The sequence below is a fragment of the Diceros bicornis genome, chromosome 8, assembly GCF_020826845.1.
Source record: "Diceros bicornis minor isolate mBicDic1 chromosome 8, mDicBic1.mat.cur, whole genome shotgun sequence".
In the NCBI taxonomy this organism is placed as follows: Eukaryota; Metazoa; Chordata; class Mammalia; order Perissodactyla; family Rhinocerotidae; genus Diceros; species Diceros bicornis.
Genome location: NC_080747.1, coordinates 54,990,972 through 55,015,497, shown reverse-complemented (window position 1 = coordinate 55,015,497; position 24,526 = coordinate 54,990,972). Strand labels below are relative to the sequence as shown.

The window sequence follows — 24,526 nt, the reverse complement described above, 5'->3', positions numbered from 1 at the left end:
TAGTTCAAAAAGATATTTGCACCCTATGTTCACTGCAGCACTATTACAATAGTCAAGATATGGAAGCAATCTAAGTGCCCATAAATAAATGAATGGTTAAGGAAGATGTGGTATAGGGGCTGGCCCAGTGGCGCAAGCGGTTAAGTGCGTGCATTCCACTGCAGCAGCCCGTGCTTCACCAGTTCAGACCACCGGTGCGCACTGACGCACTGCTTGTCAAGCAGTGCTGTGGCGACGTCCCATATAAAGTGGAGGAAGATGGGCATGGATGTTAGCCCAGGGCCAGTATTCCTCAGTAAAAAGAGGGGGATTGGCAGATGTTAGCTCAGGGCCGATATTCCTCAAAAAAAAAAAAAAAAGAAAGAAGAAGATGTGATGTATACATACATATATATCACATATATATGTATATATATACACAATGGACTATTACTCAGCCATAAAAAGGAAGGTAATATTTCCATTTACAACAACATGGATGGACCTAAAGAGTGTAATGCTAAGTGAAATGTCAGACAGAGAAAGATAAATATTGTATGATTTCATTTATATGTGGAACCTAAAAAACAAAACAAATGAACAAACAAAACAGAAACAGACTCATAAAAACAGGAAACAAACTAGGTCTTAACAGAGTAAGGAGGAGCTGAGGGGTGAGTGAAACAGCTGAATGGGTTTAATAGGTATAAGCTTCCAGTTATCAAATAAATAAGTCATGGGGATGTAATGTACGGCATAGGAAATATAGGCAATAATATTTTAATTTTTTTATGCTTTTTGTATGCTGACCGACAGTAACTAGACTTATTGTGGTGATCATTTCATTATGTACATAAATATTCAATCACTATGATATACATCTGAAACTAATAGAATATTGCATGTCAATTTTACTTCAATAAAAACAACAATATATATTTATTATGCAGCAGTGTATATATATATATGTATATATGCAGCAGCATATATATATCTACACACATGGAGTCAGGAAAAGATGTAAACATGAAGATGTACTTGGCAGAAAGTCATAAAAATAACATCATATACTAAATTCTGCAAATGGAAATACTACTCGCGTTTTTTTCTTCAAGATTGTTTCTAGCAGTTTTCAAATGTCTCAAAAGTCAAAAAAATTTAAGTACAAAACTCCAAGTGGTCACATAGAAAGACTGAATTGATGTAACTTTATTTTTACAATCTCTGTGCCAGTATTATTTATTTCAAATATACTACTCAAACACAAGAATTAACTAATCAAATGACAGTCATGTAGAGGTAAAAAGTATGATATATGTGCTTTATTTTGACCTTTAGCTCCAAATATCAAATGAGAAGAAACGGGATCCATTCTATATTGAAGTACTAGGCAAGTCATATTTTTAGAGGTAGCATGAAGTCTTAACATTCTTACTGCCTTGGAAGGTGAGGTTGCATAAATATAAACTCAGAGGAATGTGTCTTTTACAAGTGAATTGATGAAATGAAATTAAAAACTGATCTCAAACCTCTCAAATATTATGAAAAGGCTTATATTGCAAGTTCAGTTTATATCCTGTGGTCTGTCATTCGTACAGAGGACTTTCCATGCTTTATGAAAAATTTTTAGCTATTATTTGCAAATATTATTAATTATACAAATATTGTTTACCTCCTAACATGAAGCCAATGCAGATGCAGGTATAAGGAAATGAGCCATCCTCTCAAAAATCACGCAGTTTTCTTGGAAAATCTAGGATGAAAGGAATAACTTGCTAAGTTGTAGACACTAGACCGAATACACTAAGGAAAGGTGTATCCATTGGTTAATTGATTGGGAGCTCAAATAATTGTTTCCTTTTGCATCTGTTACTCTTGCAGCATTACAGAGTAAACAAATGCATGTTTAGTTCTTTAGTGCCTTAGGTTTAATAATTGTTTAGTATTGACAATGTACTAATGTGACATTAGAGATAAAATTCTCTTACGCTTTGTCTTTTACACACACACATACATAAATACAATCAACATATGTATAATATACGTAAATTATATATACGTGTGTTATCAAACCACACACACTTTTAAAAATTTTTGGCTACATTATTCCAAGTTCCTTTCAGACATTACCTCATATATTCACATTACAACACTCTCATTTCCTCTACCTTTTCTTTACTTTTTTCCCTTCAAGAAGACCCACTACATTTCGTGAGACAAAGGGGAAAGCTGAAATGTGGCTTATTCGAATCTATTGGGATTTTCCATTTCTTTGCCCATTCTTACTGCATTATGCATTTGTTGGAGGACTCCACTGCAAACGTGCCAAACCACTGCCTAAAGTAATCTATTCCTGTTTATTTTCTTTTATTTGCTTTGAGGATCTTCTCTGGTATTCTAGCTTAAAGGAAAGACCATTCCTTAACAATATGAATATGTGCCCCAACAATATTTGCAGCCAAACCCAACATTTATTTGCTGTCACTCCAACATTTAAACAATTCCTCATTTGAGATCCCAAGGTTTGACATCTTAGAGCATAAAAGAGATTGCTTAGCCTATTAGAGCAGGTGAGTTTTGCCATACACCAAGCCTATACAAAACCTCGGTAAAAATCCCTTGGGTAACATGGTTTTTGACATCACAGCTGACTGCTAAAATGAGCACTGAGAAAATAAACACTGCGTATGTAAGGACCATAAAGTATGCATATTTAAAAAAGGCCAAATAATTTCTACCACTTGTATCTTAAAATTGCCCATCATATAAAATTGCAAAAGAATTCTCTTAGTGTATAGGATGATATTCCTTATGACAGAAAGCAATAATCGAACATGTTTTAAATTGATATCATGTCTTTAAGACATAATTGAAGAATAAGCATCCTTTATTGAATTGTGTAATGATCAATTAAGACATCCTGTTTGTCTACCACTTGATTGGCAGCAAGATAAAACAGAATTTATTCAAGGGTTAACTCAATATCACTATTGATTGCAAAATATTTACCTATGTATGGTAACTTTCACAAGGTCTTAAGCCTGAGGTAAAATTAGTAAAAGGTCTATTCAATCTAACCATCTTTTTTTTTTTCAGCTTTATTGATGTATAACTGACATATAAAATTGTAAGAGATTTAAAGCGTATATCGTGGTGATGTGATATACATATACATCATGAAGAGCTTTCCCTCATGTAGTTAATTAACACATCCATCACTCCACATGTTTACCTTTTTTTGGGTGTGTGCGACTTATAGTCCTAGCAAATTTCAGTTATACAATGTAGTGCTGTTAACTATAGTCATCAAGTTCTACCTTAGATCCTCAGATCTTATTCATCTTATGGATGAGATTTTATAATCTTATACCAACCTCTCCCTATTTCTTCCACCCCTCAGACACTGGCAACTACTTTTCACTCTCTTTATATATGTTTACCTTTTTTTTTTTTAGATTTTTTTTAGATTTAACATATAAGTGATAGTATACAATATTTGTCTTCCTCTCTCTGGTTTGTTTAACATAATACCCTCAAGGTCCATCGGTATTGTCCCAAATGGAACAATTTCTTTCCTTCTCATGGCTGAATAATTTTCATATATATGTATTGCACTTTCTTGATTCATTTATCCCTTGATGGACACTTAGGTTACTTCCATAGCTGGGCTATGGTAAATAATGCTGCAATGAACATGAGAGTACAGTCATGCACCACATAACAATGTTTTGGTCAATGATGGACTACATACACAGTGGTGATCCCATAACATTTTAATGGAACAAAAAATTCCTGTCACCTAGTGATGTCATAGCCATAATAACAGTTTAGTACAACTGTTTGTTTTACTACATTACTCACGTGTCTGTGGTGGTATAAATGTATAGCACATACAATAATGTATAGTACATAATACTTCATAACGATAATAAATGACTGTTACTGGTTCATGTATTTACTATACTATACTTTTTTATCATTATTTTAGAGTGTACTCTTTCTACTTGTAAAAAATATTACTGTAAAACAGTATGCCATGTTACACCAACAGCGGCTCATATGTCTTATGTTTACCACGTCTCTTGAGTGCATTGTTTTCTCTTGTGTTTGGTATAATCTCATGTTGTTTTGTTCATTATGGCCCTTAAGCATTCAAATGTGATGTTAATCTTGCCAGAAAGAAGCCATGTCAAGTGATTGATGTGGAAATGATGTTTAAAGTGATTAAAGACTACAAAGTTGGAAGATAAGTGATGGTTATTCCTTGCCTGTCAGGCATGTCCCATTCCACCATAGCTACTATCTTGAAGAACAAGAACAAAGTGATGGAAGCTGTTAAAGGATTTGCTTCATTGAAGGCAACAAGACTAACAAAAATTTGAGAAGGGCTTATATTAGACATGGATAAACTTTTAATGACCTGGATTGAAGACCAGACACAGAAGCATATTCCACTCAGTAACATGATGATCACAGCCAAAACAAAAGAATTTGTTTGCAATATTGAAAGGAAATGCTGGACCAAACTACAGAGTGGAATTTACTGTTAGCTCTGGGTGGTTTAAATGATTTAAGAATTGTTATTCATTACATAATATGAAATTGAGTGGTGAGTTTGTGTAGGCTAATGTGAAGACAGCTAAAGAATTTTTGGAAACTCTAGATGAGTTAATTGTGGAGAAAAATTACTTGGAAGAGCAAATATTAATTATGGATGAAAACTTTCTTTTCTGGAAACAGTAACATGAAAGGATATTGATCTGTGAGGAGGCCAAGTCAATGCCAGTTTTCAAGGCTTTTAAGTTCAGAATAACTGTCTTGCTTCAGGGCAACAAACACTGTAGGCTACAAATTGAAACACTTTGTGATCCAGCATAGTAAGGACACCAGGAACTTCAAGCATATCAATAAGCACACACTACCAGTGTACTACAGGAGCAATAACAAGTCATGAATGTTGCAGCTCCTCTTCCAAGTTGCCCACCTGAATTGCTATACCAGAACAATGGAGAAGTACTCTTCACAGAATAACATACCTCTCAAGCTATTGCTTATTGTTGATAATACTCCTAGACATCTTCCTTTTATTGGTGATCTTCATCCCAATATCAAAGTCGTGTTTCTCCCACCAAACACCACCTCTTTGATCCAACAAGCGGATCAAGAAGTTATAGCAGCTTTTAAGTTCTACTACCTGAGAAGGATCTTTTCCCAGGCTATTGCTCTAAGTGAGGAAGACACTGAGAAGGACTGATGCAATACCGGAAGGATTACAACATCATGACTGCATGAAGAACCTTGCTTTGGCTTGGGGTGATGTCATCAAGGAGCATATGAATGGCATCTGGAAGAAGACACTCAAAAAGTTCACCCATGACTTCAAAGGAATTGCCAAGAATGAAGAGGTTACAAAAATCAACAAAGATGTGGTTGAAATGGCAAACAACTTTAGCCTGGATGTGAATGAAGATGGCATTGAGGAATTCCTAGGGGTCTTTCCTTAGGAATTCACTAATGAGGAGTTGTTTGAATTGAAACAGGAAGGCATAGCTGAAGAAGAGACAAGAGAAAAGAAAAGCGCAGGAGAAGAAAAGGAAGAACCCCCAAGAGAATTCACAGTGCAGGGTTTAGCAGAAACCTTTGCAGACCTCAACAAGCTCCTTAAAATGTTTGAAAACATGGATCCCAACACTGAAAGATTTTCAGTGATAGAGAGGAACGTTTATAGTGCATTACCTGCTTACAAGCAAATCTATGATGAAAAAAAGAAGAGGACTACCATGGACATATTTCTGAAAAGAGTGACACGTCCTCAAGAAGAGCCTCAGGCAGGTCCATCAGGAGCTTCCCAGAAGAAGACATTGTTATCAGAGGAGATGACAGCACCATATGCATTATTGCCCCTGAAGAACTTCCAGTGGGAGAAATGTGGAGGTGGAAGACAGTGATACTGATGATCCTGACCCTGTGTAGGCCTAGGCTAACATAAGTGTTTATGTCTTAGTTTTTAACAAAAACATTTAGAAAGTAAAAAATAATAATAATAATAACAGATAAAAGCTGATAAAGACATAAAGAAAGAAAATATTTTTGCACAGCTCTACAACGTGCTTCTATTTTAAGCTAAGAGTTATTACAAAAGAGTCAAAAAGTTTAAAAAATAAAAAAGTTTATGAAGTAAAAAACTTACAGTTAGCTAAGGTTAATTTACTATTGAAGAAAGAAAAATAGATTTTTATAAATTCAGTGTAACCTAACTATACCATTTTTATTAAGTCTAAAGTAGTGTACAGTAATGTCCTAGGCCTTCACACTCACTCATCACTCGCTCACTGACTCACCCAGAGCAACTTCCAGTCCTGCAGGCTCCATTCATGTTAAGTTCCCTATACAGTTGTGTATCATTTTCTTGTCTTTTACACCACATTTTTACTCTACCTTTTCCATGTTTAGGTATGTTTACATACACAAATACTTTCATTGTGTTACAATTGACTACCGTATTCAGTACAGTAACATGCTGTACAGGTTTGTAGCCTAGAAGCAATACACTATATCATACAGCTTAGTTGTGTAGTAGGCTATATTATCTAGGTTTGTGTCAATTCACTCTATGATGTTCTCACAGTGACGAAGTTGCTTAAATGATGCATTTATCAGAACATATCACCATCATTAAGTGACACAATTGTACAGATGTCTCTTCAACATCCTGTTTGCATTTCCTCTGGATGTATACCCAAACCTTGGATTTATGGGTCATATAGTCCTTATACTTTTAACTTTTTGAGGAAACTCCATACTCTTTTCCATAGTGGCTCTATCAATTTACATTCCTACCAAGAGTGCACATGTTCCTTTTTCTCAACACGCTCACCAAACTTATCTCTTCTCTTTTTGATGACAGGCATTCTAACATTTGTGAGGTGATGTCTCATTGTGGTTTTTATTTTCATTTCCCTGATGATTAGTGATATTGAGCCCCTTTTCATGTACCTCTTGGCCACTTTTATGTCTTCTTTGGAAAATGTCTATTTAGATCTTCAGCTCATTTTTTAAATCAGATTTCTTGGGTTTTTTTTGCAACTGAGTCGTGTGAGTACTTTATATATTTTGGATGTTAACCCATTTTCAGATAAATGATTTCCAAATATCGTTTCCCATTCCATAACTTGCCTTCAAATTTTTTTTGATGGTTTCCCTTGCTGTACAGAAGCTTTTAGTTTGAGATAGTCTCACTTATTTTTTCTGATAGTTCATTGTGGGTGTATAAATATGCAACTGATTTTTGTATATTGAAATAGTCTATTTTAAACCTATAACTTAACTCTGAAGGCATATGAAAGCTCCACATTTTCACTCTCCTCCACACACATTTTATGTTTTCCTTGCCACAATTTACATTCCTTTACCCTTGTATCCAATAATGATTTATTGCAATTATTGTTATTTTCAATACTTTTGTCTTTTAACTTTCATAATAAAGTTATAAGTGATTTATCCAGCACCATTACTTTAGGTAGTCCTAATTTAACTATATATTTACCTTTACCAGTGAGATTTTTACTTTCAGATGTTTTCCAGTTATTACTTAGCATTCTTTCATATTAGCTTGAAGAGCTTCTGTAACATTTCTTATGAGGCTAGTGCTAACGGTGATGAACTCCTTCAGCTTTTGCTTCTCTGGAAATCTCTTTATCTCTCTTTCAATGATGAAGGACAACTTTGCTGCACTGAATATTCTGGATTGGCAATTTTTTCTTTCAGTTCTTTGAATATATCATGCTACTCCTTTTTGTCCTGCAAAGTAGCTGCTAAAAACATGCTGATATTCTTATGGTTATTCCTTTGTATGTAACAAGCTTTTTTTTTTTTTTTTTTTTTTTTTCTCTTGCTGCTTTTCAGATCCTCTCCTTGTCTTCAACTTTTGGCAGTTTAATTGTAAAGTGTCTTGGTGTGGGTCTCTTTGGAGTCCTCCTTTTTGGAACTCTGCACTGCCTGAAAATGGATAACTGTTTCTTTTCTCAGATTAGCAAAGTTTTCAGTCATTCTTTCTTTGAATAATCTTTATGCCCCTTTTGTCTCTCTTCTCCTTCTAGGAACCCTACAATGCATATGTTGTTGCAAGTGATGATATTCTATATGTCCCTTAAGCTGTTTTCACTCTTTATCATTTTTTTCTTTTGTTTCTCTGACTGGACAAGTTTCACTGCCCTGTTTTGAGTTCACTCATCCTTGTCTGCTTGATCTAGTCTGATTTTGAATCCTTCTATTGAAAATTTCAACGTACCTATTTTCTTCAGCTCTGTGGTTTCTGTTGGAAACACTCTCATATTTTCTGACCCTGTGAAACTCTCACATTGTTCATAACTTGTTTTTCTGACCTCGGTTAGCATCTTTATGACCGCTGTTATTATGAACTCTTTATTAGGTAAGTCACTTATCTCCACTTCATTATGGTATGTTTCTGGAGTTTTGCATTGCCCTTTTGTTCAGATCATATTTCTTTGTTTCTTCATTTTCCTTGACTCTCTGTGTCAGTTCCAACACATTACATAAAACAGCCACCTCTCCCAGTCTTGACAGAGTGGTCTCATGTGGGAGATGAACTTTATCAATAATCCTAGCCAGAGCTCTTGGTTGTGTATCAAACCTTTGTGATTGTCCAAGCCAACTTCTTTGTACTTAGTGGCTCCCAGTAACTGAGGGTGTGCCAAGATCTGTCATTATTTCAAAGGGGATGATTGCAGTTAGCACCTAGATGTAGGCTGATTAGACGTTTGACCCTCAGGCAACACTTAGGAAAGTAGGTTGTAGGGCTTTTCCACAGACATACTGGGAGATGGGTTTTTTGCCTGCTCCATCGGCACTATTGTAGTCTTGAGAGGGGTGCTCCTGCACCAATAATAGCTGTTTCTTTGCTTGATACAGTCCTATGGGACTCATGAATACAAGACTCATTGGCTATCAAAGCCAGTCAATCTAGATACTTATCCCTTGGACAGTAGCCACAAAAGTGGGCTGCCAGGTATGTGTACAAGCTCCTTCCAGGGATATATTTGTGATTAGAGGTGGGCTTAAGTGAGAAGGTGTTGATGGTCTCTGCTGGCTCCCATGGACTCCAGGAAGGATCAGAGTCAGCCCCTAGAGAGTGATGGATGTTAATTAGTCTTTGGGTGGTGAATATTATGTAATCTACACAGAAATTGAAATATAATGATGTACACCTGAAATTTATGTAATGTTATAAACAAATGTTACTTAAGTAAAAAAAAAGAAAGAAAGAAACTTGACCCTTAGACAGCAGCTTTTACAGTATGCGAATAGACCTCATTCAGGGAAAGACTGGGTGATGGCCATTTCTGTCTGCTCCCTCTGAGCTAAGCCCTAGGTGGATAGCAACAGATAGTCCTCATGAGCCCTTTGAAAAGTTGTTTCTTTGTATCTTAAGGTTCTGTGGGTCTCAAGGATTCAAGCCCCATTGGCTTTCAGAGATACATGTTTGGGGGGCTGGTCTCTCAAGTGAGAATCTTAAAAGATGGAGCACTTGATTTGGTTCCAAATCCTTGGCTGTCTAGGAGTTGAGAGTTCCCTCTCAATTGTCTGTCACTATGCCAAGAATAAGGTATATGACATTTTTTCTCTGCCTTTCCTATCGGTTTTGAAGTGAAGGATGTGGGTATTTTTTCATTCACTCAACGTGCAGGAGTCACTCTGCTAGTTTCTGGAATTCTCTCAAGGGGAGTTCTCTGTGTGTAGCTGTAGATTTGGTGTGTTCATGGGAGGAGGTGAGTTTAGGAGGCTCTTATGTCACCATCTTGAACTGGAGTCAATCTAATCCTAGTTTTTAGTGATTTCACTCCTCACATAAAGGGAAAATGAAATGTCAGTAGGAGTTGGAGAAAAGAGGAGGAGAAGGAGAACAAGGAGAAAGATGGATAGCACTGTAATCATAATAATTAATAATAGTAACTATTGTTATTAATTTGCAAAACAAGATGGATAGAAGTCAATGATTGTGAAACCTGTCTTTATTCTTTATTATATATAGGAAATTTTCCCTCAAACTACTTGCTTTCCATTAATTATTAGATTCTCACAAAATATCTGTACTTTCTTTTTAAGAAAAAAGACCTTTGGCAAATTGCATCATGATTCTTATAGCTAATTAGAGCCTTTGACTTCATAGTACAGATCTTCTTTGACTTATGATGGGGTTACATCCTGATAAATCCATTCTAAGTTGAAAATACTGTAAGTCAAAATACATTTAATACACCTGACCTATCGAACACTATGGCTTAGCCTAGCCTAGCTTAAATGTGCTCAAAACACTAACATTATGCTACAGTTAGGCAAAATCATCTAATACAAAGCCTATTTTAATAAAGTGTTGAATATCTCATGTAATTTATTGAATAATGTACTGAAAGTGAAAAACAGAATGGTATACGGGTATGGAATGGTTGTAAGTGTATCAGTTGTTTACCGTTGTAGTCATGTAGCTTACTGGGAGCAGCAGCTCACTGCCACTGTCCAGCATCACAAGAGATTATTGTATCACATATCACTATCCCAAGAAAAGATCAAAGTTTAAAATTCGAAGTACATGTCTACTGAATGTATATTGCTTTTGTACCATTTAAAGTCAAAAAATTGTAAGTTCAGTCATTGTAAGTCAGGCACAGTTTGTATATTCATATAAAACTATATACAGAAAAATAAACAAGATGTGAAAAGCAATATTTATGGTAGTTATTCATAAAAGTAAATGTTGGATATATACTAAATATCCAAAATTAAGGAATTGTTAAATAATTTGTACATATAATAAATATATGAAAATTTTCTAATAGGATGAAAAAGAAATATATATTAGGATTACTATTTTCTAAGTGTATGTCATATATGGATATTTAGTTATATGAACAGAATAAACACTAGAATGAAAACCTTCTCATTTTACGCTGAGGATAGTGCTGGATGGAGAATATGGGTAACATATTTCCTTTTAAGTCATTTTCATAGTTTTCAAAATGTGCTTACAATTAGCATATATTATTTTTATAAAGGTGTCACAGAATGAGAACCACCAGTCCACATCAGTGATTAATCTGCAAAGAGAGGTTGTATTAGTATAGTACCATATGGAAGCATCTTCAACTTATGAATGAAGAAAGCTAATGGCAGTGAGCTAGTGAGACAAAACATTGAACACAGATAAGTTTAAGTGTTGCTGCAGGTCACTGGAATCCCCAGATAACCTGGATGCACCATGTGATTCATAGGAAAGTACAGTGACCTTCATATTGAAATTAATGTCATCAGGGTAAAATCATAATTTTGAAGATCTCCCTAGACATTATATAGTCTGCATGGACAAAGTTTGGAAATTTTTATCCTCTTTTCTTTTTTCTGTAACAAAACAGCTTCAAAAGAATCTTTATGACAATTATTGGCAATTATTGGAATTGGAAAGTATATTTTTATTCCAGAAAGGCTTGGTCATTATTTTCAAAAGAGAAAAGAATAAATGAACTTAAAATAAAAAGGAATGAACACAAACTATGAGTAAGCAGTTTTAACAAGATATCCAGAAAATTTATGGCTCCTCTACATTTCACTTTTTTCGCGAGAGTACGTTGAACAATGAGGAATTACTCCACTATAGAAAGTAACAAAATTATAAAAATTGACAAGGATCATGACCCACAGATTAAAATTTGGCTTCAACAGTTCCAGGCAAACCTGACTTGAACAGGAGACTTAGATAGTTGGAGGTGAGCTACTCAAGAAGCTAATCTGATGTTTACTGGAGACAGACCTTGTGGACCTCTCCCACTATGAATGATGCACACCTTGGGAGACTCAGTAAGGTGATAATGAGGGTCCCTCACAGCTAGTTATACACAGCACATTCTAAAGGAACACCAATTTTACAACATGGTTTCAGGGTAAATGATGTTATATGTAAACAAGCCCAGAAATACGGTCACTCAAATATGTAACTACACATATGTAATTCTGGATTATAAATAGGCATCTTAGGACCATTCATGGAAATTCCAAACCGGGATATCAGACTCCTGAATATCAGGACTTCTTAACCTCCAGTCATTAAGATTTTGGGGGAATGTTTGGGAAATTCTGACAAAGTTTAAGGCACAGATTATAGAACTGAAAAAAAGAGATACTAAGTCCCATATCATAATTCTTTTTTTTTGTTTGTTTTTTTTTGAGGAAGATCAACCCTGAGCTAACATCCATGCCAATCCTCCTGTCTTTGCTGAGGAAGACCGGCCCTAAGCTAACATCTATTGCCAGTCCTCCTCCTTTTTTTTTTCCCTTTTTCTCCCCAAAACCCCAGTAGATAGTTGTATGTCATAGTTGCACATCCTTCTAGTTGCTGTATGTGGGACGTGGCCTCAGCATGGCCAGACAAGCGGTGTGTCGGTGCGCGCCTGGGATCCGAACCCTGGCCGCCAGTAGCGGAGAGCGCACACTTTACTGCTAAACCATGGGGCCGGCTCCCCCATATCATAATTCTTAGAGCTCATAAACAGGGAAACAAAATACTAATGACTAAACTAAAATAATTCTCAAAAATCCTGTCAGTAATAAACACAAGTGCTTTAGTAGAACTATAATGATAAAGACTTAAAGGTGAGTTAAGAGCTGCTATGTGGCCTCATTTCAAAGTCTATATTGGTAATTGATAACATTATAAATGAAGAGTCTTGTCTAATATTGTCCAATAATATATCTTCCTCACTACCATGTACTAGTTCTATTTCATTTCTCGCTTATACACACACAACACAAACACACATATACACATTTGGAAAAATACATAATAAAGGAAATCAATCTCATATTACATGAATTTTAAAGGACCTGAAGGAGTACGTCTATTTTTAAAAAGCCACTACTGAAAACAGAATGGAGATTTCTCAAAAATTTAAAAATAGTTTACCATATGGAACAGACTTTCCAATTCTTGGTATATATCTGAAAGAATTAAAATTAGGATCTCAATGAGATATTTGCAAACCCACATTCATAGCAGCATTATTCATGAGAGACAAAAAGTGGAAGCAATCTAAATGTCCATCGATGGATGAATCAATAAACAAAATGTGGTATTTCCACACAATGTAATACTACTCAGTCTTAACATTGAAGGAAATTCTGATACATGCTACAACGTGGCTAAACCTTAAGGGCATTATGCTAAGTGAAATGGGCCACTCACAAAGAGACAAATTTTGTATGATTCCACTTATATGACAAGTATCCAGACTGGTCAAATTCATAGAAATGGAAAGTAGAATAATGATTGCCAGGGACTGAGGAATTATTTTATAATGAGTATAGTTCCAGTTTTGCAAGATGAGAAAGTTTGGAGATTGCACAACAATGTGAATATACATACCACTAAATTGTACACTTAATAATAAAGAACTCATTTGATTTATCATTTCATTAATATTGGTTCCTCAAAAAAATCCACTGGATTTTTGTGTGTGTGTTCATTCTGTAGACTGAACCATAGTGAGATTCACCATCCTGTATCCCCAGTTAAGACAAAGACATCCCTAAAAGGAAGCAAAACACATTCCATTTAATACCTCTTTGCTGCTGTCATATTATTTAATTCAATTAAATGCTTTTTGTAAATAATGATGGTACTATATCACCAAGATCTTGAAGCCTGTGTGCAACTGATTCTAGCATTATTTGTGTTCTTACCACCACTCCTGAAACTGTCCTGAAGTTTTAACATTAAAATATAAAAGACTTATTAAAAAATAAATAAATAAAAAAGAATGTTTAAGGTGTTAAATTTTATGTTATGGGTACTTTAGTACAATCAAAAAAATCACTACTCTAATAATTCCTGATAGTATTTGATCTCTCTCTTTATTTATAGCAATCTTTTCAGTAGTGTTTGCCATGCTAATGCTCTTTATCCATGTAGCTAAATTTCTCTTCACAGGAAATAGAAGAGTTTGCCAAGAGTTCTGGAGAAACTGATACTGTGGTGTTCATTCTGGGGTCAGTGGTCAGTAACACGACAGGAGAAAGGACTAATGTGATTGCATCAGTCCCTGCCCAGATTCTACAAAATGTAAGATAAAGTACTGTATAGTGGACAACTACTTAATGAGTCTGTTAAACTTTGCACATGGTGTGATACAGAAATGTCCTTCATGAAAGGTAACCAATTATGATAGCTCAAATTTATCTCAGATATCAGTTTAAAAGCCAAAATATATATGGCAGGTGCTAAAGTAATACAGACTGTACTTTGGATGGATAATAACTTTGGCATTAACATTGTGATCAGAATGAAACATATTTCAGAGTTGCAATGTACATTTTGGTATTATAATGGTATGGTGGGTAGATACCAAAATCACCAAATTCTGCCTGTTGCTTGCTCCTATTCTTTGCAGGATTCCAGAGGGCAATGTACATGCTACAGATGTTATCAGAAAGGAGTTAAATTTTAACAGTAATGTTAAGCAGGAATTGATAACAGTCTGAAAGGCGTCGTGCAAATTGAGGCTTGTCAGGTAATCCCAGACTCTTTTACTTCCCCTAAATTTTGGAATAGGCCTATTCAGTGTGCTTTTCTGGAAGCTATTCAGAGAACAGTTGGTCAAGGCTCTCCAAGCTCCATCCAGGTACCCATGCGAGCCACAATGATTTAGAGAAAAAAAAACTAGGGTGCCCTGGTGGACTGAGCCCTATGAAATTGAAAGAAGAAGATAAATGAGACAGTGGGGATATGGGTCCACCCCTTAAAGTGATCCCCTGCTTTATAAAATGTGGCCCCCAAAGTACTCTGCCTCTAACCCATTAGAACAATGTCTGCACGTGATTGAGACAGGAGAAGGGAATATAAAAAGGAGTCAACTAGAAACAAGCCTAGCAGGGGAAAGTTTCAGATGCCCTTTCTCCATAAAATATGGTAGTAAATTATTTCTAATATATAGAAGATACCTGGAATCTCTGGGTATTTGTGACCTACTTTGTAGTTTCCTAACTTATGTAGTTCCTGCTTATCATCTATGCTAATTTTTGCTGAAAATGAAGTTACTTTAACATTCACATGGCAAGTAGAGATTAAACACTTGTATATTATAATCTAGTTTATGAGGATTGCTGGGGATTTCCAAAATCAGAATCTATTTTGCTCAAGGGCATGGAAAAATTCTTAGGTCCCATATTAATCAATACTGTCAATACTTTGCAGTGCATCATTAAAGTGTTAATAACACTTAACAGCTATATTATTATTTATGAAGTCAGTTGAATAACATTTAACAGCTATATTATTATTTATGAAGGGCCAACAGGCTCTTCTTTTCTGCGTTTAATGAATTTCCAAACATAGAAACAGAAATAATATTCCTGGATGTAGTGCCTAATAATTAGTAACCTAAAGAAGTTGAATGTACTTACTAAGCAGAAATTATATTTATAATAATAACCTCCTCTTCAATGGAAAACACTGCTTAATGCAGACAAAATGCTTAAAATGTTTCTGGCACGTAGTCAGTGATAAAGAAGTAACGTTGAGTATTGTCGTCAGTGTTATTTTTGTTACTATTATGTTACTGTTGTTATGTTACTATTATTATGTTATCATTGTTACTATTATGTATTCATAACTACTATGTTTCAGCTTATTTTGATGTTATTTCTCATTTAATAAAAACTAGCTTCCAATAGATCAAGATTGTATTTTCAAGCAAAGTTATCCTGTATAGTACTTAAAAGTAAATGCATAATTTGGCAATCAGACAAGCAAATGGAAATGCTACAATTTTTTGTGAGGGTAGAATCTCTTCACCAGTATTTCAGCATTAAAGGAAGACCATTCCTCAACAATATGAATATGTGCCCCAACAATATTGGCAGCCAAACCCAACGTTCACTTGCCTTCACTACAGCATTTAAACAATTCCTCATTTGAGATCCAGGGTTTGATAGCTAAAGCATAAGAGGAGTTTGCTTATTAGAGCAAATGTGTTCTGCCACACACCAAGCCTACATGAAATCTCAGTCAAGATTCCTCGGGGAACGTGGTTCTCGACATCGTAGATGCCTGTCTAAAAGATCAGAGAGAAAATGTACACTGTATATATATAAAGGACCATAAATTCTGCGTAATTAATAAAGATCAAATAATTTATACCACATGGGTCTGAAAAAACTCCCCGTACTTTAAAATGACAAAATAATTCTGTTAGTATATAAGATGATACTCCTTATGAGAGAAACAAAGAGTCTATACATTTTAAATTGATATCATAACTTCAAGACATAAACAGAAAGCAAAGATCCAATAATGAACTATTCAACGATCTATTAAGAGATCCTTTTTTGTCTACCATTTGATTGGCAACACCATAAAACTTAGACCTTATTCAAGGGTTAACACAATATCTCTTTTGATTAAAAATTATTTAGGCTCATATGAAAAGTTTCACAGTGGTAAACCTTGAGGTAAGATAAGTGAAAGTTCTATTCAGTCTAAACCCATTCTTGAAAGATGTCCTCCTTCACATTAAGGGAGAGTGGCAATGTCAGTAGGGGCGAAAAAAGAGGAGGAGGAAAAAGAGGACAAGGAGAAGGATGAATAGCAGTAAAATCATAATAATTAGTAATGGCAGCTGTTGTTATTAAGTTTCAGAAACAAGACTTGAATCCAAGTCAATGATTATGAAACTGGTCCTTATTCTTTATTATAGAAAGTAAATTGTTCCCCAAACTACTTGCTTTCTGCTAATTATTAGGATGGGAGATAGTTTCTATACTTTCCTTTGAAGAAATAAGACACTTGACAAATTGCAACAAGATACTCAAAAATGCTTGTAGCCTTTGACTTCACAATATACTCGTATGAAACTATACACAGAAGAATAATCAAGATGTGAAAAATGCATAAAAATTCACACCAATGATGTACTTGCATGGAGAGTAGAGTTGAATCTTAATTCTTTTTTGATTCCTTTGCATACTTTTCCAAATATTCTTTCAATGAGCGTGTGTTATTTTTATAAGGATGTCACAGAATGGAGATGACCAGTCCAACTCAGTGATAAAGCTATAAAGTGAGGTTGTATTACTACGGTACTATAGGGAACCATCCTCCACAGCATGGTTGAAGAAGGCTATTGGCAGAGATCTAATGAGACAAAACATTCACACAGGTAACTATAAATGTTCCTACAGGTTACTGAACTCCTACAGATTATCAAGATGCATAATGTTCTTTATGGGGAAGTACAGTGACCTTCATAAGAAACTAATGTCATCAGGATAGAATTATCTTTATGAACAATTCTCTGGAAAAGGTAGAGTCTTCAAGGTCAAATTTGGAAATGTATTCCTCTTTTGTTTATTCTGTAAAAAACAGCTTGAAAAGAACCTTTACAACAATGATTAGGAAGAGAAGTTATACCTTTTATGTTGAGAGTAAGTCAATATTTTGTAGACAGAAAAGAACAAATGAATGAATTTAGGATAAACAAATGACTTTAAAATAGGACGACCAAAAAAAAAAAATTGGACATGCAATTTTTGTGAGATATCCAGAAAATTTTTGCCTCCTCTACATTTTTTTCCTTTTTTCTTTGTGAGAGGATACATTGAGCAAGGAGGAATTATTCTAGTATAGAAAGTAATAGATATATATTTTTAAATTGGCAAAGATCTGGGACTATAAGTCAGAATAATTCTGTTACAATTCTATGCAAACACAGATTCACCAGAAACTTTATACAGTTTGACCTGAGCTCCTCAAGAGGGTGACCAGACCTCTGCTGCAGAAAGCTCTGCTGTACCTTTCCCACTGTGGGGCAGCTGCTCCCTGGGGGACTCTATGAGGTGATGATGAGGGCCCCTCACAGCCAGTTACACATAGCAGATTCTACTGGGACATAAATTTTATGCTATGATTTCAGGGCAAAAGGTGTCAAACATAAATAAGCCAGAAATATGGTCACTCAAATAAGTAACTAGACAGGTATATTTCTGGATTAAAAATAAAGACTTTAGGGCCATTTCATGGAAATTCCAAATAGTATTAATAGAATCATAAATGACAGTGACACTTAACCTTCAGCCTTTAAAGAGTGATTTAGAGAGAGAGCTTGGGGAATTCTAACAAGAGTTAATATGATGTATAAATTATTATAGAAATTAGAGAAAAGAAATAAAGTCATCCTAATCATAACAAACTTTTTCTTAGTGCTCATAGGCAGAGACACATAATACTAATGACTAAACTAAAATATTTCTGTAAAAATCTGCCTGGAATAAATGCAAATGTTTTAGTAGAACTAGAAAAATAAAGGATCAAAGGAGGCTTAAGATTCTGCTGTGTAGCCTCCTTCCAAGAATATATATTAGTGTAGGCCTACCTCGTTTTATTTCAATCCCTTCATTGTGCATCACAGACATTGCATTTTTTAAAATTGAGGTAACGTTGCTTTATAATAGAGAAATTTCCGGTGTACGTCATTATATTTTGACTCTGTATAGACTGCATAACGTCCACCACCAATGGCCAGTTGTCATTCACCACTGTACAAGTTGTAAATTCAAAGGAAAAGTTCTTGAATGAAATTAAAAATGTTACTCCACGGGCTCGCCCAGTGGCATAGTCTTTAAGTGCATGCGCTCCATTTCGGCGGAGTACATTTCATAGTTTGGGATCACAGTTGCAGAGCTGAGCACTGCTTATCAAAGCCATGCTGTGATGGAGTCCCATAGAAAGTAGAGGAAGACGAGCACGGACGTTACCACAGGGACAGTCTTCATCAGCAAAAAATGAGGAGGATTGGCAACAGATGTTAGCTCAAGGCTTATCTTCCTCAAAAAGAAAATGCTACTCCAGTGAACACATGAATGATATGAAAGTGTAACAAGGGGCGGGACCCATAGCCTGGTGGTTAAGTTCGGCACATTCTGCTTTGGCGGCCTGGGTTCAGCTCCCAGGCATGGACACACACCACTCATTGACAGCCATGCTGTGGCCATGGCCCACAAACAAAAGAGAGGAAGATTGGCACAGATGTTAGCTCAGGACAAATATTCCTCAAGCAAAAAGAAAAGATTGGCAACAGATGTTATTTCAGGGTGAATCTTACCTAGAAAAAGAAAAGAAAGAACGTATAACAGACTTAAAGCTGATATGGAGAAAGGTTTAGTGGTCTGGATAGGAAACCAAAGAGCCACAACATTCCAAAACCTAATCCAGAGCAAGGCCCTGACTCTCATCAGTTCTCTGAAGGCTGAGAGAGGTGAGGAGGCTGCAGAAGAAAAGTTTGAAGCCAGCAGAGGTTGGTTCCTAGAGTTTAAAGAAAGAAGCCATCTCCATAACATAAAAGTGCAAGGTGAAGGAGCAAGTGCTGATGTAGAAGCTCCAGCAAATTATCCAGAAGGTCTAGCTAAGATGGTCATGAAGGTGGCTGCACTAAAGAGCAGATTTTCAATATAGATGAAACAGCCTTATATTGGAAAAAGATGCCATCTAGGACTATCATAAGTAGAGAGGAGAAGTCAATGCTTGGCTTCAAAGCTTCAAAGGACAGGCTGACTTTCCTGTTAGAGCATAATGCATCTGGGGTCATTGAGTTGATGCCAATGCTCATTTACCGTTTTGAAAATCCTAGAGCCCTTATGAATTATGCTAAAGTTACCCTGCCTGTGTTATATAAAAGGAACAACAAAGCCTGCTTAACAGCACGTCTGTTTACAACACGGTTTACTGAATATTTTAAGCCCACTGTTGAGACCTACTGCTCAGAAGAAAGGTTCCTTTCAAAACATTACTGCTCACTGGCAATGCACCTGATCACCCAAAACTTCTAATGGACATGTACCACAAGGTTAATGTTGTTTTCATGCCTGCTAACACAACATCCATTCTGTAGCCCATGGATTAAGGAGTTATTTAGACTTTCAAGTCTTATTATTCAAGAAATAGATTTCATAAGGCTATAGCTGCCGTAGATAGTGATTCCAATGATGGATCTGGGCAAAGTAACTTGAAAACCTTCTGGAAAAGATTCATCATTCTAGATGCCATTAAGAACATTTGTGATTCATGGGAAGAGCTCAAAATATAAACGTTAACAAGAGCTTGGAAGAAGTTGATTCCAACCTTCATGGCTGACTCTGAGGGGTTCAGGACTTCAGTGGAGAAAGTAACTGCAGATGTGGTGGAAATAGCACGAGAACTAGAATTTGAAGTGGAGCCTGAAAATGTGGCTGAGTTGCTGCAATCTCATGAAAAAACTTTAATGGATAAGGAGTTGCTTCTTATGGATGACCAAAGTGAGTGGGTTCTTGAGATGGAATCTACTCTTGAGGAAATGCTGTGAAGTACGTTGAAATGACAGCAAAGGGTTTAGAGTATAACGTAAACTTAGTTGATAAAGCAGCGGCAGAGTTTGAGAGGAATGATGCCAATTTTGAAAGAAGTTCTACTGTGGGGAAAAGGCTTTCAAACAGCATCCCATGCTACAGAGAAATCATTCATGAAAGGAAGACTCAATCGATGCAGCAAATTTCACTGTTGTCTTATTTTAAGAAATTCCCACAGCCACCCCAACCTATATCAACCACCACCTTGATCAGCAGCCATCAACAGTGAGGCAAGGCCCACCACCAGCAAAAATATTATGACTTGCTGAGGGTCACAGGATTGTTAGCATTTATTAGCAATAAAGAATTTTTTAATTAAGGAATGCACATTGTTTTTTAGACATGATGCTATTGCACACTTAATAGCCTAGAGTGTAAACATAACTTTTCTATGCTCTAGGAAACTAAAAAATTGCATGACTCCCTTTATTGCAATATTCACTTTATTGCAGTGGAGTGAAACTGATCCTACAATACTTCCGAGGTATGCCTATAATTCATAATATTATAAATAAAGAGTATGGATATAACATCGTCTAAGAGCATTGCCTGGTCAAAACTGTGTACTGGTTCTGTCTCATTTCTTCTTTATTCACACAAACACACACAGAGACACACACATATATTTGCACAAATATATATAAAAAAGGAAAGTAAACTCATATCAATCATATACTGGCAAAGGAAATGAGGGATTAGGTCTGATATAAACTGCTACAAATATAAAAGAAATGGAGGTTCCTCACAAAACTAAAATTGAATTACCATTTGCTCCAGCAATTACACTTTTAAGTATATATCCAAAAGAATTGATATTAGAATCCAGATGACATATTTGCACACCCGTCTTCATACCAACACTATTCACATGAGCCCAAAGGTGGAAGCAACCCAAGTGTCCATTGACAAATGAATCAATAAACAAAATGTGGTATTTATACCCCAGGAATACTAGCCTTAAAACTGAAGGAAATTCCAACACAAGCTACAATATAGCTGAACCTTAAAGGTGTTATGCTAAGTGAATTGGGCCACTCATGAAAAGCCAAATGCTGTATGATTCTAGTTATATGAGGTACCTAAGCTAGTCAAATTCATAGAAACAGAAAGTAGAATGATGGTTGGCAGGACTGGTTAAGAGGGAAACAGGGATTTCTTGTATAATGGAAATGGTCCTAGTTTTCCAAGATGAAAATTTTCTGGAGACTGGTTACAGGACAAAGTGAATACTTAACACTACCAACTCTACACGTAGGATTTGTTAAGGTGGTAAGTTAATGCTATGTGGATTTGACCACAATTAAAAAAATGGGCACTACTCTAATAATTCCTGATAACACAAAATTATCTCTTTAGTTGTTTGTAGTTAATCCTTTACATAGTGTTTGCTATGCTGTTGGTCTTTCGTGATGGAGCAAATTCTATCTCCACAGGAAATGGAAGAGTTTGCCCAGAGCACTGGAGAAAATGGCATTGTGGTGTTTACTCTGGGGTCAGTGGTCAGAAACTTGACAGAAGAAAGGGCCAATATAATCGCATCAGCCCTTGGCCAGATTTCACAAAAGGGAAGATAAAGTACCTTATAGTGGGCAACTATTTAATGAGTCTGTTAAAATTGGAATAGACTATGACTACAGAAATTTCCTTCATGAAACGTTAACTTCACTGTATCACGACAGATCCCACTTATCTCAAATACTAATTTAAAAACCCAGATATGTATGGTAGGTGCTAAAGTAGCACAAAAGTGTCTTTGACTGACAATAACTTTGGCATTAAATTTGTGATCTGAAAGAAATATTTAAGAGGTGTAGTGTGAATTACTGGTATTATAGTGATATTGCAGGCAGGTACAGATATCACTAAATTCTACACTGTCATTTCCCCCTTTTCCTTGCATGATTCCAGAGGGCACTACACACACCACAGATGTACTCAGAAAGCAGTTAAAATTTTTTTTTTAACTTTTTTTTTTATTGATGTTTTAATGATTTCTAACATTGTGGAATTTTGGGTTGTACATTTTTCTTTGTCCATCACCATATATATGACTCCCTTCACCCCTTGTGCCCACCCCCACCCCCACTGCCCCTGGTAACAACAGTCCAGTTTTCCCTGTCCATGTGTTGGTTTATATTCCACATATGAGTGAGATCATACAGTGTTTGTCTTTCTCTTTCTGGCTTATTTCACTTAACATAATATGCTCCAGGCCCATCCATGTTGTTGCAAATAGGATGATTTTGTCTTTTTTTATGGCTGAGTAGTATTCCATTGTATATATATACCACATTTTCTTAATCCAATAGTCAGTCGAGGGACACTTAGGTTGATTCCACTTCTTGGCTATGGTGAATAATGCTGCAATGAACATAGGGCTGCATAAGCCTCTTTGGATTGTTGATTTCAGGTTCGTTGGATAGATTCCCAGTAGTGGGATGGCTGGATCATAGGGTATCTCTATTTTTAATTCTTTGAGGAATCTCCATACCGTTTTCCATAGAGGCTGCACCAATTTGCATTCCCACCAGCTGTGTATGAGAGTTCCTGTTTCTCCACATCCTCGCCAACATTTGTTGTTTTTTGTCTTGGAGATTATAGCCATTCTAACGGGTGTGAGGTGGTATCTTAGTGTTGTTTTGATTTGCATTTCCCTGAGGATTAATGATGTTGAGTATCTTTTCATGTGCCTATTGGCCATCTGTATATCTTCCTTGGAGAAGTGTCTGTTCATTTCCTCTGCCCATTTTTTGATCGGGTTGTTTGTTTTTTTGTTCTTCAGTTGTGTGAGTTCTTTATATATTATGGAGATCAACCCCTTGTCAGATGTATGTTTTGCAAATATTCTCTCCCAGCTGGTTGGTTGTCTGTTCATCTTGATTCTGGTTTCATTTGTCTTATAAAAGCTCTTTAATCTGATAAAGTCCCACTTGTTTATTTTTTCTTTAGTTTCCCTAGTCTGGGTATAATGTCATCCGAAAAGATTCCTTTAAAACTAAAGTCAAATAGTGTGTTGCCTATATTTTCTTCTATGAGTTTTATAGTTTCAGGTCTCACCTTCAGGTCTTTGATCCATTTTGAGTTAATTTTTGGGAATGGCGATAGCACATGGTCCACTTTCATTCTTTTGCATGTGGCTGTTCAGTTTTCCCAGCACCATTTATTGAAGAGACTTTCCTTTCTCCATTGCATGTTCTTAGCGCCTTTGTCAAAAATTAGCTGTCCATATATGTATGGTTTTATTTCTGGGCTTTCAATTCTGTTCCATTGATCTGTGTGTCTGTTTTTGTACCAGTACCATGCTGTTTTGATTACTATTGCTTTGTAGTATGTTTTGAAGTCAGGGATTGCAATGCCTCCTGCTTTGTTATTTTCTTAGGATTTCTTTAGTTATTCGGGGTCTTTTGTTGCCCCCTATAAATTTTAGTATTCTTTTTTCTATTTCTGTGAAGAATGTCATTGGGATTCTGATTGGGATTACATTGAATCTGTAGATTGCTTTAGGTAATATAGACATTTTAACTATGATTATTCTTCCAATCCATGTGCATGGGATATCTTTCCATTTCTTTATGTCATCATGGATTTCTTTCAATAATGTCTTGTAGTTCTCATTGTATAGGTCCTTCACCTCCTTGGTAAGATTTATTCCTAGGTATTTTATTCTTTTTGATGCAGTTGTAAATGGTATTATCTTTTTGAGCTCTCTTTCTGTTAGTTCATTGTTAGCATAGAGAAATGCAACTGATTTTTGTAGATTGATTTTGTACCCTGCAACTTTGCTGTAGTTGTTGATTGTTTCTAATAGTTTTCCAACAGATTCTTTAGGGTTTTCTATATATACAAGCATGTCATCTGCAAATAGTGAGAGTTTCACTTCTTCGTTACCTATTTCGATGCCTTTTATTCTTTTTTCTTGCCTAATTGCTCTGGTCAAAACCTCCAGTACTATGTTGAACAGGACTGGTGAGAGTGGGCAGCCCTGCCTCGTTCCTCTTCTCAGAGGAATGGCTTTCAGTCTTTCCCCATTGAGTATGATGTTGGCTGTGGGTTTGTCATATATGGCCTTTATTATGTTGAGGTACTTTCCTTCTATTCCCATTTT

At 35.8% G+C, this 24,526-nt stretch overlaps 1 pseudogene; it reads left to right on the top strand.

The window, feature by feature from the left end:
* The window catches only part of LOC131409657 (UDP-glucuronosyltransferase 2B31-like), a 62,922-nt pseudogene that overhangs the window by 27,251 nt on the left and 11,145 nt on the right, over positions 1–24,526 (top strand).